Source organism: Aquarana catesbeiana, linkage group LG05 (assembly GCF_042186555.1).
Source record: "Aquarana catesbeiana isolate 2022-GZ linkage group LG05, ASM4218655v1, whole genome shotgun sequence".
NCBI lineage: Eukaryota > Metazoa > Chordata > Amphibia > Anura > Ranidae > Aquarana > Aquarana catesbeiana.
This window is the reverse complement of record NC_133328.1, coordinates 560,249,383-560,268,699: the sequence shown is the minus strand read 5'-3', so window position 1 is coordinate 560,268,699 and position 19,317 is coordinate 560,249,383. Positions and strand designations below refer to the sequence as shown.

Here is a 19,317-nt window from a genome sequence, read left to right as displayed (position 1 = left end):
ACCCATTGAAAGCAATGCAAAAGACAAACAAAGAAAAACAGCACAAGTGCTTGATAGTGTAGTACTTAATAAAATCAGGGTTATTTATAAAAGCAACAAAAGTAATGCATCATAAATGTGTGAGTAATGTAAGGAAGAACTACAACATCCAGGTTGACTAAAACACCCAGCAGGAGATCTAAACCATGGCCAGGGGTAACTGCAATGCATGCCAGGCAGCCCAGATCCGTCATGTCAGGAAGAACACTGCGTCCAGACTCCACCCCCCCCCTCCACTAGCCCCACCTCCACCCCCAAACGTGACATCACAGTTCTTCAGTTATGCGTTTTGGGGAGGTCAGCTGTGTTCTCCCTGGCGAGATGGAAGTTCTCTTCCCATCTGAGCTGCCTGGCACGTATTGTAGTTAATCCTGGCCAGGGTTAGAAGCTTCTGTTATGTTGCCGATCATCCTGGATCTTGTAGTTCTGTCTTCTATTGCTCCCACATTTGGGAGTGCATTACTTTTAATTGCTTTTTCAATTTTATTAAGTACTGCACATCAGCCTCTGTGCTGTTTTTCTTTGTCTTTTGCATAGTTTGGGAGGCCCAAGCTAGTCTGCTGCATCGGCTGACATTTGGTAATAGTATCTTTGTTTAGTAGATAGGACTACCTTTCTCAAACCCTGGCACATATGTTGTCTAATTGTTTCATGTACATCTTGCCATGCAGATCTTGGAGGATTAGCGCGAACCCTACTTGCACTTCTTTGCATTTGCACTTTTCAATTTATTTCCTTTCTGAGCCGTGGTTGACTGTTGGTAATTTCTTTCACATTGAATGCAATGGGCTGTATTCAGATTAGGAAAAAAAGAAACGTCTGAATGTCTAAAAACATGGTATTTTTGGCATCTGTGTGCAAGAGCCCAAAATCATTGGCCAACATTAACATAATGATAGGTTTATTGGATTTCTGTTATATTTTGTGTAGTTTGATAAACCATATATTTCTCTCAGTAGCGGTTTTCTGTATGGAGTACATTCCTAGACTGTAGGGTGGTGTTTGCATCAACTTTGAGTTGCTCCTTGTGTTCCAGTTTCTTTATAGTCAAACTAAAGAGATTACTGTGATGTCCGTGCTGTAAAGAATCATGAAGATGTCTGTAAGGGTAACACATACACACTGTCTGTGAATATTTAATTGCACATCGCTGACTTGTTACCAACATTTATCAAGAACATCACAGAAAATTGACACTTCATTTTCTTCATCCTGAGAGAGAATACCAACGGCGCACTATAATATTGTTTTCAATTTTTCCCCAGCATCTGTCATGCAGCATGCTGAAAGAGAATGACATATGTTTGATTGGAACTTTCCCTTTCAATAAATCATCCACCTACTGAATTCTTTTAGATAACAAAAGAATGGGAAGCATTCCTAGATCGTATGTTATGCTCCGCTGTTTTTTTTTGTTTGCTGCTCAGATTGTATTTTGCACTGTTCTGCTGGGAACCTCAAAACAACGCCAGGAAAATACAGAAGAAAAAAAGAAAACTTGGTGTAAGCTGTAGTTATGTATTCATTCAAAATAAAGACTTGAAACCCGTCTTTACAGCGATGCCCCATAATCCCTTGTGGGTAAGAAGAGAGTCTGAGAATGGGTTAGCCCAGTGTTTCTGGGACCAGGGGACTATCTGGATTGCGCAGGGTGCCACGAGCATGGGACCCAGTTTACCCAAGATCTCATATATGGGGGGCTCTGACATGATGAGGGGAATCTGACCTAATTTGGGAAACGGACATGAGGCCCTTTAATATGATGAGGGAAATCCGATGTGATTGTCAGGACCCTCTGACGTGGTGAGAGCTTTTGATGTAAAATTAATTTACTCAAGGTAGTTGTATGAATTTGTCCCAGGTTCAGGTTTCCCATTGATACCTAATATTTAAATTTTCTAAATTTTTAGACGGGGGTGCTTCAAGATTGTGCGTGGTTTTAAAAGGTGCCACGACTGAAAAAAAGGTTGAGATAGGCTGGGTTAGCCAACACTATGAGCCAAACTTTAAAGGAATAAGGTAGGTAGAAAGTAAGAAGGGTTGAGCATAGGAAGAGTTCAAAATAGGTGGGTGGGTGGTGGGCTAGCTGCCTACAATGTAATCAGTTTGTCAAAATTGGGAGCAGGAAGATCTGTTCAGGGAGCTCAGCATGGATTGCATAGAAATGGCTTAACTAATAATTGTGCACCACATCCCTAAACTTCACAAACGACCATGGCAAGTATAAGACCCCTTTCACACTGCAGCGCTGCTAAAACAGTGCTAAAGCACCGGTCGATTTTGCTGTGCTTTAGCAGTGCTTTTTGGGCACTAGCAGGGCGGATTTAATAAAAAAAAAAAAAAAAAAAAAAAGAAGTACTCATTGCAATGAATGGGAGGCAGTTTTCGGGGGCTTTTTAGAAGCCATTTCTAGCACTAAAATGCCTGAAAACTGCCTCAGTGTGAAAGGGGTCTTAAGATAATTGAGACTTTTCAGTTGCCGCTTAGAGTAAATCAGCGTACACTATATTCAAGAAACATGTCTTTATTCATATAATCAATGTTCATAAAAAGATAGTACAGTATAGTACATATCTGGTGTAAACTAAAAAACAAAAAAAAATTCCAATTCAAAAAAAGTAGGGGCACACAAAAACAGAATACAATAATTAGCAAATTTCATAAACCCATATTTTATTGACAGTAGAAAATATATTAAATGTTTAAACTGAGAAAATGTACAATTTTTTTTTTTTTAAGAATAAATAAATAAAGCAGAAGAAGCGTTATGCTTTGTCCCCATAAAGGCTGTTGCAGAGAATGTACTGAGTGCAGGTCACATAATCAGTACACATAGTCCCTGTTCAGGACAATCAGGTAGACTTGAGGTGCAGTGAGGAACAGACTATCACTGAAATCAAGTCCTGAATCAAGACTCCAGAGTGTCCATATGGACTGCTATGCTGGTAGTTCCACTACTACCACCACTTTACCACCATATACCTGGCAGCTTTAGAGCTGAGAAAGGATGTTTAGCATTCAAATGTTTAGGCAGAATAGAACCTTTGTTTAATCCACAAGTAATGCGTCTGTCATTTCAGAGGAAGAAATATATAGACCATCATGTGCAAAACATACACTATATTAGCAAAAGTATTGGGACACCTGCCTTTACACGCACATGAACTTTAATAGCATCCCAGTCTCAGTCCATAGGGTTCAATATTGAGATGGTCCACCCTTTGCAGCTATAACAGCTTCAACTCTTCTGGGAAGGCTGTCCACAAGGTTTAGCAATGTGTCTATAGGAATGTTTGATCATTCTTCCAGAAGCACATTTGTTAGGTCAGGCACTGATGTGGACAAGAAGACCTGGCTCGCAGTCTCTGCTCTAATTCTTCCGAAAGGTGTTCTATCATGTTCAGGTCAGGGCTCTCTGCAGGCCAGTCAAGTTCCTCCACCCCAAACTCGCTCATCCATGTCTTTATGGACCTTGCTTTGTGCACTGGTGAGCAGTCATGTTGGAACAGGAAGGAGCCATCCCCAAACTTGGGAGCATGAAATTGTACAAAATGTCTTAATATGCTTAATGCCGCGTACACACGGTCGGACTTTTCGTCTACAAAAGTCCAACGGACGCTGACGGACTAAAGCTGGCTGGTAATCCGATCGTGTGTGGGCTTCTCCGGACTTTCAACTGACTTTTTTAGCCTCAAATCCGACGGACTTTAGATTTGAAACATGCTTCAAATCTTTACGTCGTAAGTATGACGGACCCCGAAATCCGCTCGTCTGTGTGCTAGTCCGACGGACAAAAACCCATGCTAGGGCAGCTATTGGCTACTGGCTATGAACTTCCTTATTTTAGTCCGGTGTACGTCATCACGTACGAATCCGTCGGACTTTTGTGTGGTCGTGTGTAGGCAAGTCCGTTCGTAAGAAAGTCTGCCGCAAGTCCGCCGAAGGTACGTCGGAAGTATGTCGGACAGGCTGTCGGACTTTTGTAGACGAAAAGTCCGACCGTGTGTACGCGGCATAAGAGTTCCCTTCACTGGAACTAAAGGGCCAAGCCCAATCCCTGAAAAACAACACCACATCATAATCCCCCCTCCACCAAATTACTTGGAACAGTGCACAAAGCAAGGTCCATAAAGACATGGATGAGCATGTTTGGGGTGGAGGAACCCGACTGGCCTGCACAGAGACCTGACCTCAAACTGATAGAACACCTTTGGGATGAATTAGAGCGGAGACTACAAGTCAGGCCTTCTCGTCCACATCAGTGCCTGACCTCACAAATGTGCTTCTAGAAGAATGGTTAAACATTCCCATAGACACACTCGTAAACCTTATGGACAGAAGAGTTGAAGCTATTATAGCTGCAAGGGGTGGGCCAACTCAATATTGAACCCTGTGGACTAAGACTGGGATGCCAATAAAGTTCATGTGCATGTAAAGGCAGGCGTCCCAATACTCTTGGTAATATAGTGCATCTCCTTGTATTTGCAGACATCTGCAGACATCAGTAGCTGCAAGAAAAAAAAAAAAAAAAAAGATACTGCAAAGCCGCAAACCATTATTATGCAGTGACACTCTTAAATTAATAGTTGTGCTACTCGTATGAAGCACACTTTCATGTTTCTGGAGTGAATTGAAAGATGAAAACCAACCTTTTTAAGGGGTTGAAGTGGGGAACGTTGCAACTCTTCCTGTATAATGCCTGGTACACACTGAGTTGAGTTGAACGAAAACAAAACGGACAGCTGCGGTCACAGCCGCTGTACTAACTATGCGAAGGCAGTGTAGCGATCTCTCCCGCTGAGCAGTTGTGTTCTGACATGGGGATGGCCCCCCCACCAGAACACTTCCATCAGCGCTCTCTGCAATTGGCTGATCGGAAGTCGGTCGGCTGCTGGTTTTCCAGCATGCTTGTCTGACAGAAGCCAGCAGAACCGACATACACACAGGACAAAATATCGCCCGTTTTTTGTTGTTTTTTTTTTTAACCGGCCAATGTCTCTTGGCATGTGGCTCATATGTACGGGGCTTAAGTGTACAGATAAGCACAATAGTGTATAGGGTGGACTTTAACATAAGCAATCAAAATATTCACACATGGGCGTTTTGCATCGCAGGCAGAATCAACGCAATTAGCCCCGCGATTTCAAAATGCCCAGGTGTAAATGACAAATCTGCGATTGTTTGTCCGTAATCAATGCACATTTCTGATGCCATTTATTTGAATGGCACCTAAAAACGCAGTGTGGTTCTGCCTTGATTGTAGCACAATAAATCGCTCTGCAGTTGCAGCAAAATGCATCACGTGAAGCTTGTCGCCCCAAAAAAGTTCAGGGGCTTCTTTTGGCCGACATGCTTCACGTGATGCGTTTTGCCGCAATAGCAGGGCGACAATCACGGCAGAACCGCACTGCATTTTTAGGGGCAATTCAAATGAATGGTATCTGAAATGTGTGAGTTGTCATTCGCAACTGGCGTTTTGAATTGCGGGCAGAATCATGACGATTTCAAACACCCAGGTGTGAATGCAGCCTTATGCCGCGTACACACGACCGGTTTTGCTGTCGGAATAAACTCCGAAAGTTTCTCAGACGGAATTCCGCTCGAGCTGTCTTGCCTACACACGATCACACCAAATTCCGACTGTCCAGAAAGCGGTGATGTACAACACGTACGACGGGACTAGAAAAAGGAAGTTCAATAGCCAGTAGCCAATAGCTTCCGTCTCGTACTTTTTTTTTAATCAGAAAGGTTTTTATTTTGCATAATAAAAAAAAAACAAACAAATACAGATAGCATACAGATACTTGTACATAACATATACAAATTTCGAAATTCTCACAAAGCATGTTATGGGAACATTTATCAGCTACCTAAAATTATTGTAAGACAGTTCCGATTATATCCTATCAGGAATATCACCTATCGTGCTCTTATCTTTTAGTTATAATATGTCTAACATGTAATATAATTCGCAAGGAGTATGACTCCAAATAAGGTACAAATTTAATCAAATACAAGCTATAATAATGTTACCCTTGTATGCTGAAAGCTCTAATGATCTCTGATCATCTTAGAGTGTAAAAATAGCGAACCCGTTGTTCATTTAACAGTAATATCAAAATCAACTCTACTGCATTATAATTCCGACAACCTTGACTTGATTCGTTATGTTTAGTTCAATATAGTATTCATCGGTAAAGTAAAGAAATAAAATAGAGGAGAAAGACAGGAGAAATAGAGAAAAGGAGAAAGAGAAAAAGAAAGATAGGAACAAAGCAGAGTAAAACCTTGCCATGCAGTACCTCATCATATATACTGTTATATATCCCACAGGGGCTGTCTCTTTTTATACTCCACACTTCCTTGCATGCGTATAATTTCTATACAGTAGTCAAGTCTACATCAACCCAAGAGTAACTTATCTTTAATTAATTGGTGCGGGGCCAAACCAGGAACGTCTAACCACGCCTGCCATATGGAGAGGAATTTTTGTGGAGCCTTCCTACGTTGGTAGGTTATTTTTTCTCTTATTAGGAGCCTGTTCACGCTGTCTATCCATTGCACTCTTGTGGGAACTCTCGGGGTAATCCACCAATGGGCAATTAGTTTCTTCGCTATGTATAGTAAACGAATAAGCGTTATACGTGTAGGTGGGGGTGCTAACTCTTCATCTATTCCCCCCAGTACACATACCACTGGAGTTCTCTCAAGAGGTATCATATATACTTCTGAAATCGTGTCCAGTACTTCCTTCCAATATCTGAATAGCTTGGGGCATTTCCAGATCATGTGGAGTAAATTTCCATGATCCCGTTCACATTTCGGGCACAGGGGTGAGTCCCTAATTCCCCATTTATAGAGTTGAAGGGGGGTTCTGTACGCCCTATGTAGAAGGTAAAGATGTGAAAGTTTCTGTGACGTAGAAATTGATACCAGGGGGGCATTCATAAGGCATATCTCCCAAGTGTCTCCATCTATTGCTCCTATATCCTCCTCCCACTGCTGTCTGCATGGTAGTCTAGAGGGGTCTTGTATTCGTGCTATAAGTGTATTATAGCATCTAGATATCATGCCCTTTTTAACTTCATCCATAAATACATCCTGTATAATCGGATGTTCTGTTGGTTGGATCCTGACAGTTCTATTCTGGGTTTGTAAGGCATGTCGCAGTTGGAGGTATTTATAAAAATTATTATGTGGGATCCCAAACTCTGTTTGGATCTGCTGGAATGATTTGAGAGTGTTATCTTGGTATAATTGTGAGATATATTTGATGCCTGCGTCCTCCCAGCTCTTGAAGCCTTTTAGTTTTTGTATTTCTTTCAGTTGTCTATTTCGCCAGAGAGGCGTGCTGGACAGAAAGCCCGTGATGCCTATTAGTTTTTTGACATAGGCCCAAAGTGAAATCAATAATTTAACCGTAGGAGCTTCCGGGTCTAAGTGCAGGAATCCCGCCTCCAAATTTGTCAGTGCTGAATAGTTATTGTCTTCTAGTATTACAAGTTTACGAATCGGGTCTTTCGGGTCCAGCAAGCCCCATCCTCCTAGTTGTTGTAGCTGGGAAGCGAGATAATACATCCTGGGGTGAGGGACTGCAAGTCCCCCCTCCTCTTTGCCATATTGTAATGTTGATAGTTTTATCCTCGCTATTTTTTTTCTCCATATGAGCTCTCTGAATTGGGTCTCTATTCTATCGAACCATTTTTTAGATATCCATACCGGGGAATTGTTAAAAATATAAAGCAGTTGTGGTGCCCAGACCATTTTAATAAGGTTAATTCTACCAACGACAGACAGGGGTAGTTTACACCAGGCCCTGCTTTTTTCACGGAATTTAGTTAATAAGGGTGTTAGGTTCTGTTCAACATAAGTGGTTGGGTTAGGGGTCACCTGGATCCCCAGGTAGCGGAATGAGCTTACTTGTTGTATCATCTCTGCACCTAATGGTAATGGAGTGTTCAGGGGGTCAAGCGGCATCAGCACTGACTTGTCCCAGTTAATGGAGAAGCCCGATAATTCCCCAAAGTCCTTAATGAGGGACATGACTGTTTGTAATGAATCTTTTGTGTCTCCTAAGTAGAGCAGGGTATCATCTGCGTACATGGACACTACGTCTTTATTCATACCTCTTTGGAATCCCGCTATTCTAGAGTCTCCTCTAATTTTTGCTCCCAGAGGTTCCAGGGCCAAGGCGAACAGCAGGGGCGACAATGGGCACCCCTGTCTGGTGCCTCTAAATAAAGGAAAAGGTTCTGAAAGTTCCCCATTAATCCGTATCCTGGCTGTGGGCGCAGCATACAAAAGCTGTACCCATCGAATAAAGGTATCTCCCAGTCCCATGTTTTGTAGTGTTTTCCACAGATAAGGCCACTCGACACTGTCGAAGGCCTTAGCTGCGTCCAGCGAGAAAATTGCTCTATTGCCTGTGTTGTCCACTGGGAGCTGTAAGTTCAGGAATAGTCTTCTTATATTTTGGGCCGTGGATCTCGTGGGGATGAACCCGGATTGGTCCCTATGTACTATTTTATGAATTACCTTGGCCAATCTGTTTGCTAACATCCGGGCCAGCAACTTGATATCGGATGTGAGCAATGAAATGGGTCTATAAGATCCCGGGGAATTCGCATCTTTACCCGGTTTTAAAATAACAATAATGATCGCCTCATTCATTGAGCTTGGCAGTGAACCCTCCTTTAATGCCTCATTGTAAACTTTCAGTAGTGTGGGGAGCATGGAATCAGCGTAGCGTTTGTATATCTCTGAAGGGAGGCCATCTATACCTGGTGCTTTATTGTTTTTAGTTTGAGATAGGGCGATATCCAGTTCTTCTGCAGTTAAAGGGGCATTAAGCATGACCCTATCTTCTATTGGCAGACTGGGGAGTTCACAGCTACCTAAGAAGTCTGTTATTGCACTGTCAGTGGGTGTAACTTTAGAAGTATAGAGATCAGCATAGAAATCACCAAAGACCGTCAGGATATCAAGAGTAGAGCATTTCAGAGCGCCCTGTGCGTCACAGATGGCGGAGATGAGAGAGGTCGATTGTTGAGACCGCGCCATTACTGCAAGCATATGACCAGTCGTCTCCCCCTCCTCAAAATGTGATTGTTGCAAAAAAAAGCGTTTGTTCTCCGCCAGCTGCAACGCTAGTTGCCCAGACATTGTCTGTGCACTCAACCATGCCCTCTTATTGTCTCCTGTGGGGTTATTAATATAATCGTTTTCAGTCTCAGTGACTCTATTTCGTACCAATAGTTCCCAAGCCTTGGTGTCAGTTTTAATCCGTGATATTGTTTTGATAAGTTGTCCTCTCAAAAAGGCCTTCGCTGCATCCCAGACCACCCCCAGTCCAGCCGTACCAATATTATCCTGTAGAAACAGTGTAAGTGCCCTGGCTATAGGGTCTGGCTCGGCAAACAGCGAGAGCCAAAAGGGATTGAGTTTCCACATTGGCCGTCTGTATCTATTTGGTAATGAGATGGTTACCCAAAGTGCCGAGTGGTCAGATATATGCCTGTCTGCATAGCCAGATTCCTCTATTAAATGTAGCATCTTGTCATTCCCAAGGCCCAAATCTATTCTGGATAACCCGTCATGTGAGGCTGAGTGGCAGGAGTATTTTTTATCGTTTGGGTGTCTGGATCTCCAAACATCTATTAGCCCTGTTTCTTCAAGTATTCTGGCAAAGGGGGTGCTACCTTTCACCTGAGATATGCCAGCAGTAGGTACAGGAAATTTATCTTTGAGAGGATTTAAGAAATTATTGTAGTCCCCCATTGCCAGTAAGGGTACTTCTGGGTATTGGGCCATAAAACCTGCTAGGTGCCTGATAACCTCTGAGTTATACGGTGGGGGTATATAGATGCTAGCAAGAATACATTTGAGGCCTGTAATTGAGCATAGAAGAAAGACATATCTGCCAGCCGGGTCAATGCGTTTTCTAATGCAATTGAATTGAGTATCTTTTCTGAACAATATACTTGCTCCCCTTGAGTAAGTGGAGTGGGTTGCATGAAACTGGTTAGTATACAATCGTGGACTGAGGCTGGGGGGAGGGTCCGCAGAGAAATGGGTCTCCTGTAGGCAGACTACCCCCGCATTCAGCGACTTGAGATGTCTAAGGACCGCCCCTCTTTTTACTGGATTTCCCAGTCCTCTGACATTCCAAGTCACAATGGACAATTTAGCCATCCCCATCTTGTTTCAGGAGTATTGACCAGGCCGGCATAATTCTCATCAGACCTCCCAGGTCATACCATAACATATTATCTGGAAGGGGGGATAGGCCCCCTTTCCCCAAATCATGCTTGATTTCTCCTTTCAGAGAACATGTAGGTATTTGTAGACATGAAATCATGTTGCAAGGCAAAGAGAAATACATTATTAGGGTAGTATATAGGTACAGAAGACAGTAAATTGTTGGCTTAATGCATGTTACTCTGCATGGCAAGAATCTAAAGGTCAGCAGTTCACACAGCCACTTGGCTGCAGTGTTAACTTTTCCCACACAACAGGTGTGGGGGGGGTAAAAGCCTTGAAAACTCCTAGTTAACCAGTAGGTTAGTTCCCGTAGGGGTTTCACAGCTACGGTAGGCACGTATTGCTTCATTAATTGCAGACAAAAATGTGGAAAAAAAGGGGCAAAAGAAACAAAAAAAAACGTGGGGAGGAGGGTAAGACAAACAAACAGTTCTCCTCGACCGCCTGAACATCGAATATGAGAGTAGGAACTGTCCTCCTTAGATAACAATTGTTTTGAATCTTAAGGCCCAGGGATCTATCCCAGCAAAAATAGACCGGGTCTTGCCAGGTTTTTGCATATCTAGGACTTATCTCTTAAGCAGGGACATCTCTTTGTGGTCTGGCAGCTTTAAGGGCCCTATCCTCACGATCTAGCCATTGAGCCGCCATGTCCGGGCGTTCAAAAAAGCGGGTTTCTCCGAGTGCGACTACCCTAAGGCGGGCAGGATATAGCATCGCATATGGCAAGTTAAGGTCTCTTAATCTTCGTTTGACATCCATAAACTTTGCTCGCTGCCTCTGGAGTTCAGCCGAAAAATCCGGAAACAGGGAGATTTTGGAGTTTTCAATAGACAGCTTACTTCCCATGGTTCTGGCTTTAGCAAGGATGGCATCTCTGTCTTTGTAGTTTAAGAGCTTAAACAGAAAAGCACGAGGGTGATTGCCAGGGGGTAGTGGACGAGATGGCACTCTATGCGCTCTCTCCACCGCAAATAGCGGAGAGAATGCTTCTTTTCCAAATGTAGTGAGGAGCCATTGTTCGATGAAGGTGACAGGGTCTTTACCCTCTATCCTTTCTGGGAATCCTAAGGCGCGGACATTGTTGCGGCGCATGCGATTTTCCAAATCATCTAAACGCGCTGCATGCTGATCTGCAAGATGGCAGTTATACTTTAAATCTCTCTGCATGGGTACTAAATCATCTTCAATTACACTGACCCTGCTCTCCACTGCAGCTGTGCGCTCTCTCAGCTTTTGCATGTCCTGTCTCACAAAGGATATCTCAGCTTTAACACCCTTCACTTCATCAGTCAGGGTTGAGATGGATCTGTTGCATATAGTCACTGCAGAGAGAATGTCTCTGAGAGTGGGTTCAGCATTATCCAGGGGCATACTTGGTGTCTGAGTGCCCTGATAGGAATGTGATACTGTACTCACTGCGGCCCAGTCAGAAGGGGATCCAGCGCCATCCTCCAGTGGAATAGTATTATCCATCTCCAGCTGGCTTCCTTCTCCTTCACTGAGGTCAGATGTGGGTGATGGTAGTTCTTTTGATGATTTATTGCCAAACAGGAGTTTCTGGGCTGCCTCCTTATATTTTTCCTTTTGAGATCGCTGTGGCAGAGCACCATCTTGGGCCTGTGCTGCGGGCTGGCCTCCACCATTCTTGTCCCGTTTTGGCATGTTTTTCAGCTGCAAATCGGTCGGATGAATGGGTCTGCTGAGGCCCAGATGGCGTGTGGTTCCGATTGGAGGTATCAGCGGGCTGGATGAGTGATCCAAAGGATGATTACCAGGATTTTCGGCGGAGCTGAGGAGAAGTGTGTCCTGCTACATGCTCTGCCTGGCCACGCCTCCGTCTCGTACTTGCTTCAGAGCATGCGTCGTTTTTGGTCTGTCGGAACGGCATACAGTCGAGCGGTTTTCCCAATAGGAATTGGTTCCGTCGGAAATATTTAGAACATGTTCTATTTCTAGGACCGTCAGAATTTTCTAAAAAAAAAAGTCCGATGAGGCACACACACGATCGGAATAGACGATGAAAAGCTTCCGTCTGACTTTTTCTGTCGGACATTCTGCTCGTGTGTGCGCGGCTTTAGAGTTTTTCACAGGAGGCCTTTCCACTTGGTTCAGCAGCAGATCTGTGAGCCGATCCCCTGCAGAATCAGAGCTGAACGGGATGGATGTCACTTTTGTGCTGTTCAGTCTGTCTGCATTTTGACAGCGGACTGTGGCGGACACGTGTTGGATCCATGGACTGCTGGATGTAAACAGACTTGTTTCTATTTACACCCACCTGCCTCCAATCCCTCATTATTCTTTTTTTTTTCTTTTTTTCCTGGACCTGGATGGACTCGGAGGCAGGCAGCTGTAAACTCACACAAGTCCGTGTTACATCTGCCTACTAATAGACCTGCTTAGACCTAAAAAACTGACAGGTGGACCTCAAAGGAAAGCCCATGTAAAAGGGGCCTTACACAGGCCCAAAGATCAGACTTAACCACTTGCGGACCGCCCACCGCACTTATACTGTGGCAGGGCAGCCCCGCTGCGGCAGATCACTTGCATGTACGTGATCTGGCATTTCTGGATAGGGGGCACGTGCGCACCCACCACCCCGGCTGTGCTGTTATTCGCTACAGCACAAATTGGTTAGCAGGCCCTGGCCAACAATTTATGGCTGGGACCTGCTAATCGATTTAGCGAATGACATTACGGAGCAGAGATTAGGGAAACGAGGCCGACACATCTTACTGAAACCAGCACACATTACGCATTTTAGGCACACAATTAACCCCTTCAATTTCCTCCTAAATGTTAATGTTTTTTTTTTAATGAATACATAAAGTGACTAACAGCGGTAAACATACACAGTCAGTCCTGCCGTTCTTACGTCTTAGGCATAGCTGGTCACAATCACTGTGTCTATAGGGAAGAGGCAGTAAATGCTTTTCATGAGGACTGCTCTGGGGGTTGTTTATTAGATCTTCTTTATGTGCTTACCTTTCTGTGAACTCAAGTTGAAAACCGCTTAATGAGATTGATTTCAACCAATGAAATCCTTTGAAAACTCTTTAAAAACCCCATTCACAGAAAGATCTAAAATGTTTATTTTCAGTAGTTTTCTGCTGTAACAATTTGGTGGCTGACAAGCCAAATTCTATTTTTACACAGATAAGTGGCTCTTTGTCTGATTCTAAGAGGCATAATAATGTTTGGCATCATTCGCTGGATACTTATTTCAATGTCCCCTTTGAAAGACGGAACCAAATGTTCAAGAAATGTCTTTAAATGATAGTCATTGAAGTTTTTTTACTGTCTTAAAAAAAAAAAAGAATAGTTGGAAGGGTTTAAATGTACATGCCAGTCAAGACAGAAAATTAAAGTGCAATTGAACCTCCACTGAAATTCCGGGTGCGTCAAAACAAAAGGTGGTCATTGTCTTACAGTTTGCTTGTTTTATTGTTTTTGATAAACTAAGGAAGGGGTCTTCAAACTTTCTAAACAAAAGGACAGTTTATTTCTGTCCTCCAGACTTTATGGGTCCAAACTGTGGCCATTGGGAGATTGGGAGTAGAAATGATCTCGGCATCAGTGGGAGTAAACAATGCATCTTTTGTATTAGTGGGAGGAATAATGCCCGATCGCTTGTGTCAGTGGGACAAATAGTGCCCCATCATTGGTGTCAGTGGGAGGAATCGTGTCCCAGCATTGCTATCAGTAGGAGGAATAGTGCCCCATCGTTGGCATCAATGGAAACTAAGACATCAATATCTGGTTTGATGGATGGAGTAGCAATTCTGAATTAATTCTCAAGGTGCTCATCAGATCTTTTGGTTCTAATTTTGCCCTTCGTGTGCTTTATCCTTGAAAATAGTTGCTCACAAATATACAGTATCTCACAAAAATTAGTACACCCCTCACATTTTGGTAAATATTTTATTATAACTTTTCATGTGATAACACTGAAGAAATTACATTTTGCTACAATGTAAAGTAGTGAGTGTACAGCTTGTACTCAACACACAGCCATTAATGTCTAAACCGCTGGCAACAAAAGTGAGTACACCCCTAAGTGAAAATGTCCAAATTGGGCCCAGAGTATCAATGTTTTGTGTGGCCACCACCTCTTGAGCATGGAGTTCACCAGAGCTTCACAGGTTGCCACTGGAGTCCTCTTCCACTCCTCCATGATGACATCACAGAGCTGGTGGATGTTGGAGACCTTGCGCTTTGAGGATGCCCCACAGATGCGCATTAGGTTTTAGGTCTGGAGACATGCTTGGCCAGTCCACCACCTTTACCCTCAGCTTCTTTAGAAAGGCAGTAGTCGTCTTGGAGGTGTGTTTGGGGTCGTTATCATATTGGATTACTGCCCTGCGGCCCAGTCTCCGAAGGGAGGGGATCATGCTCTGCTTCAGTATGTCACAGTACATGTTTGGCATTCATTCAACCTCTGCAGCAATGCTGGCAGCATTCATACATCTACTTCCCAAAGACAACCTCTGTATATGACGCTGAGCACGTGCACTCAACCTCTTTGGTCAACCATGGCGAGGCCTGTTCTGAGTGGAACCTGTCCTGTTAAACCACTGTATGGTTTGGCCACCGTGCTGCAGCTCAGTTTCAGGGTCTTGGCAATCTTCTTATAGCCTAGGCCATCTTTATGTAGAACAACAATGATTTTTTTCAGATTCTCAGAGAGTTCTTTGCCATGAGGTGCCATGTTGAACTTCCAGTGACCAGTATGAGAGAGTGATAGCGATAACACCAAATTTAACACACCTGCTCCCCATTCACACCTGAGAACACAAATGAGTCACATGACACCGGGGAGGGAAAAATGTCTAATTGGGCCCAATTTGGACAGTATCACTTAGGGGTGTACTCACTTTTGTTTCCAGTGGTTTAGACATTATCGGCTGTGTGTTGCATTATTTTAACCACTTGCTGACCAGCCGGCTCAGTTTTACTGCGGTAGAATGGCACGGCTGGGCGAAACTATGTTATGTGCCCACTAGGGGCATGCGTGAAACGACGTTATGTGGCCACTAGGGGCGCACGCACGTGCCCGCTGCTTGCCCCCAAGGACGATGTGAGTGGCTTCCGCGATCGCTCGTGACCCACCGAGAACCGGGATCTGTGTGTGTAAACACATAGTTTCCGGTTCTCTGAGGGGAGAAGAGACTGATCATCTGTTCATACAAAGTATGAACAGCGATCTGTCATCTTCCCTAGACAGTCCCCTCCCCCCTTCAGTTAGAACACAGAAAGGGAACACTGTTAACCCCTTGATCGTCCCCTAGTATTAACGCAAAAAATAAAAACCGCAGAGATGATCAAATACCTTCAATAGAAAGCTCTATTTGTGGGGAAAAAAAGGACACAATTTTTTTTTTTTTGGTGCACACTTTCGGGGCTGAAGCGGTTAAGAGGACAGCAAATTTACACTGTTATCCAAGCTGTACACTCACTACTTTACATTGTAGCAAAGTGTAATTTCTTCAGTGTTGTCACATGAAAAGATATAATAAAATATTTACAAAAATGTGAGGGGTGTACTCACTTTTGTGAGATACTGTAGGTGCTGCCGAAAAACTGATGACATGAATAAGGTGTGATTGTAAAGAGTGGGAGATTTTTTCTTTGGAAAGATAAAACTTCTAAAATTTTAGTAGAGAGACCATGTCAAATTTTTCCTCTGCCACATGTGTTCACTGCTGTAAATCCCCCCCAAAAAATCATAATTTTTAAGTAATGTTACGATTTCATAGCCATCCTGGGCCACAGGTTGGACACTCCTGCTCTAACAAGAAGTCAGATTACAGCAACCAAAAAGAGGAATACTGTATGGAGATTTGGAGAAGGTTGGGAGCAACCAAAAAGAGGAATATGGAGATTTGGAGAGGCTGGGAGCAATAGAAGGTACTTTCCTGCGTTAGGAATACACATTTGAACATAATTTTTTCAAACCAGAGTTTAGAGTCACTTTAAGCTTTGAGCTGTAAAAGAAAAGAAAGCACAACCTACCACCTTGATGCTTTCATATTTAGTTCTGGCATTGTTGAAGGCCATCAATCCACCCACTTCCTCTTGGCAATAATCTGACGAGGCATTGTGGAACATATAACGGTTGTGCCTAGGGCAAAGGAAGTCATTACTGTAAATCTTATTATTGTCTAGGTTGTGCATTGTCTGAGCACAGGTTCACTTAACTATTTATGTATTCTCAATAAGTGGTAAAAGTACTTTCAAACACGCCCCACTTCACCTGTGTAGCTTTAGGTATTATGGAGAAATTAGTCTTCAAACCTATGACCATAGGCGTGGGCAAGGGGTGTGCCTGGGCACACCCTAATCCTGGAGTTGGCAACCCATCAATTGTGGGCAGGTGACAGGTAAGCCGCGATCCTTACTTGCCGACCCCCAGAACCTGGACCAATCTGTATTTTCTTCTGCAGCAGCTGAAAGTAGGCTTCTCCTCTTCTTCCTCTCGCCAAAATTCAGTTGCCACGGGAGGAAAATACAGAGGATTGGTACCAATGTATGCCACTTCTCTTGTCCCAGTTCCTTTTCTTTCTGCTGCCCAGGTCCCCTTGTGTGCTCACCTGCTCCCCCCCATTGTTTTAGGATGACGAGTGGGGAAGAGGCCGGTTAATATGTCACAAAGGCATATGTGTTGGAGCTTTGAGGTGCACACCCTAATACAATTTTCTGTGCACACCTATGCCTATGACAGATGCATAGAAACCTGTGCTTTTTTTGTATGAGAACAGATTTGGGTCGGCCCTCTAATGTAAACCAGCAGGTGTATCTAAGCTGCTAAAAAAAGCACGTGAAACCCGAGTCTTGTGATCTTCGAGAATGAATTACAACATTAGGCAAGCAGCTAGAAAGGTGAGTAAGGGCTTGTTTTAAATCTCTTTTAGGCCTCGATTACACAGGATGGTAAAAACAGGTTGTTTAGCCACAGTTTTACAGCAAACCCCCCCCCTAACCAGATATGCCATTCCTGCAGCGCACATGCGCCGGTGACGACACCAGCTGCTGCTCGCTCGAATATCTCCTAATTGGTGGACATTTCGGAAGAGATATCCATTTTACTTACAGGTCAGCTTTATTATAACAAATGAAACAAAATGATGGTACAAATGAAAAAAAAACAAGTTTACTACCACTTTAAGAATATGTCAATAGTTAGTGATTATATTCTGGGTACAGGTGCACTTTAAAGTTAACCTAAATGTGTTAAACAGCTGTTAGAACAAGCCTTTCTTTATTGCCTAGAGATCCATTTACCAATATCCTGCAGTGCAGCTTCTTGGCCTACTAGCAGGTACCAATGTTGCCGTGGGTGTGCCTATGCTTATGTGGAGCTTCTGGCAGAGTGGGTGTGACAGGTGCTGATAGTTTTTAGTTCAGCATTTTAATTTAATTTTATTATATTTACCACAAGTTCAAAAGGTGCTGGTTGATTTTGGTCAAAATCTAACTGAAACAATCAGCACATGGCTCTTCTACATGCTTTTTATATGCACAAGCTTTACATTTACTGCATGTAACCACACACCACACGTACGCAGCTCTAAAGCAGCCTTTGTCAGCCAGAATTCCGTGGAACCCTAGGATTCCCCAAAGGGTTTTTAGGAGTTGAAGAATGAGCAATTTCTGCCTTTGAGATATATAACCATTGTTACCAGAATTCTTTTTTTTTTTTAAAGCCATCTGTAAGGGTTGCATTCTTCCCAAGGACCACAAATATACGGAGCATTCTTCCCTCTGACCACCGCTCTAATCGACAATGAGCTGGAGGTGTAGTAATTATTGACAGGGGTTCCCCGAGGCTACAAGGTTAAAGGTTCCTCCATGTTACAAAAAAAAAAAATTCACAAAGGCTGCTCTAGAGCAGTGGTCTCCAAACTTGATGCCCTTTGCTTGCCTTTATCCAGCCCTTGGGGCACTTTTACTTCCACTGCTAGAAGACACTATTACTCCCACTGACATCAACAGTGTGACATAATTCCTGTTACTGACATCAACAATGGGACCCTATCCTCCCACTGACACCAGGACAATATCTACTCCCACTGGCCACAGCCTGGCCCCCCTAAAGTCTGAAGGGCAGTAAACTGGCACTTTGTTTAGAAAGTTTGAAGACCCCTGCTCTAGAGTAAACCCTGCCCAGACCTCCTATGTCTAGATGGAGGGCAGAGTTATTTTATGTTAAGATTTACAAATTGTGGGTGGTACGGTATTGTGTACGCTGGTCTCTTTCGTTCTCATTGCACCAATATAGACAACATCATGATGTGTTTTCTATGTGGAAGGTTTTTGTTACTATGGGGATATGTCATGGGGCCCAAGGTTCACATTTTTCATAGAGAGATGCTTTCCTCCGTAGCCGTGGTTGCTGCATTCCACAACAGCTGGATAGTCGCAGGACGCCTGTGTTTTTCTTACAAGATCTCTATATGCAAAGCATTCTTAATGTCACAGTTTCATGCCTGGTTACAGTCTGATGCTTTTTAATTGCTTCAATCTTATGATGTGCTGACAGTTCCTTCTCCCAGTAGAGTGAATTCTCCAAAACGTTTTTTTCCTCAACAACGAACACATTTTATGTTGATGAAACATAGCAAGTACAGTTTAATTACTTGATTGCCAATCATCTGAAAACTGGTAATTACTCCAAGGTTTTAAGGACAGTATTTTTGATTACAAGTACTTTGGATCATTCACCTGGGCATAAGTGCCTATCTCTGCACTACAGCTGCCAATTTCCCGTAAAACTTATTTTCTCACTGAACATGCAATTTCTCACTGAAGATATTAAAACGGAGCCACAGTGGGCCTCGTGTTTAAAATGTTGAGGAAAGGAAATTGGTAGTAGTGACACGAGTACCTACCAGTTATGTTTTAGCCAGCATATTTCTAGGGCAAGATCATTTAAACTACAGGTGTACTATTCACTAAAAACTTTCCCTACCTTCATTCCCAAGCTAAAGTGTACTGACTCCCTTCGACCTTCATCTTCCC

At 43.3% G+C, this 19,317-nt stretch overlaps 1 protein-coding gene across 3 annotated transcripts in view; it reads left to right on the top strand.

Moving 5' to 3' along the window:
- The window catches only part of MMP16 (matrix metallopeptidase 16), a 325,636-nt gene that overhangs the window by 190,526 nt on the left and 115,793 nt on the right, over positions 1-19,317 (top strand). The window lies entirely within an intron of this gene.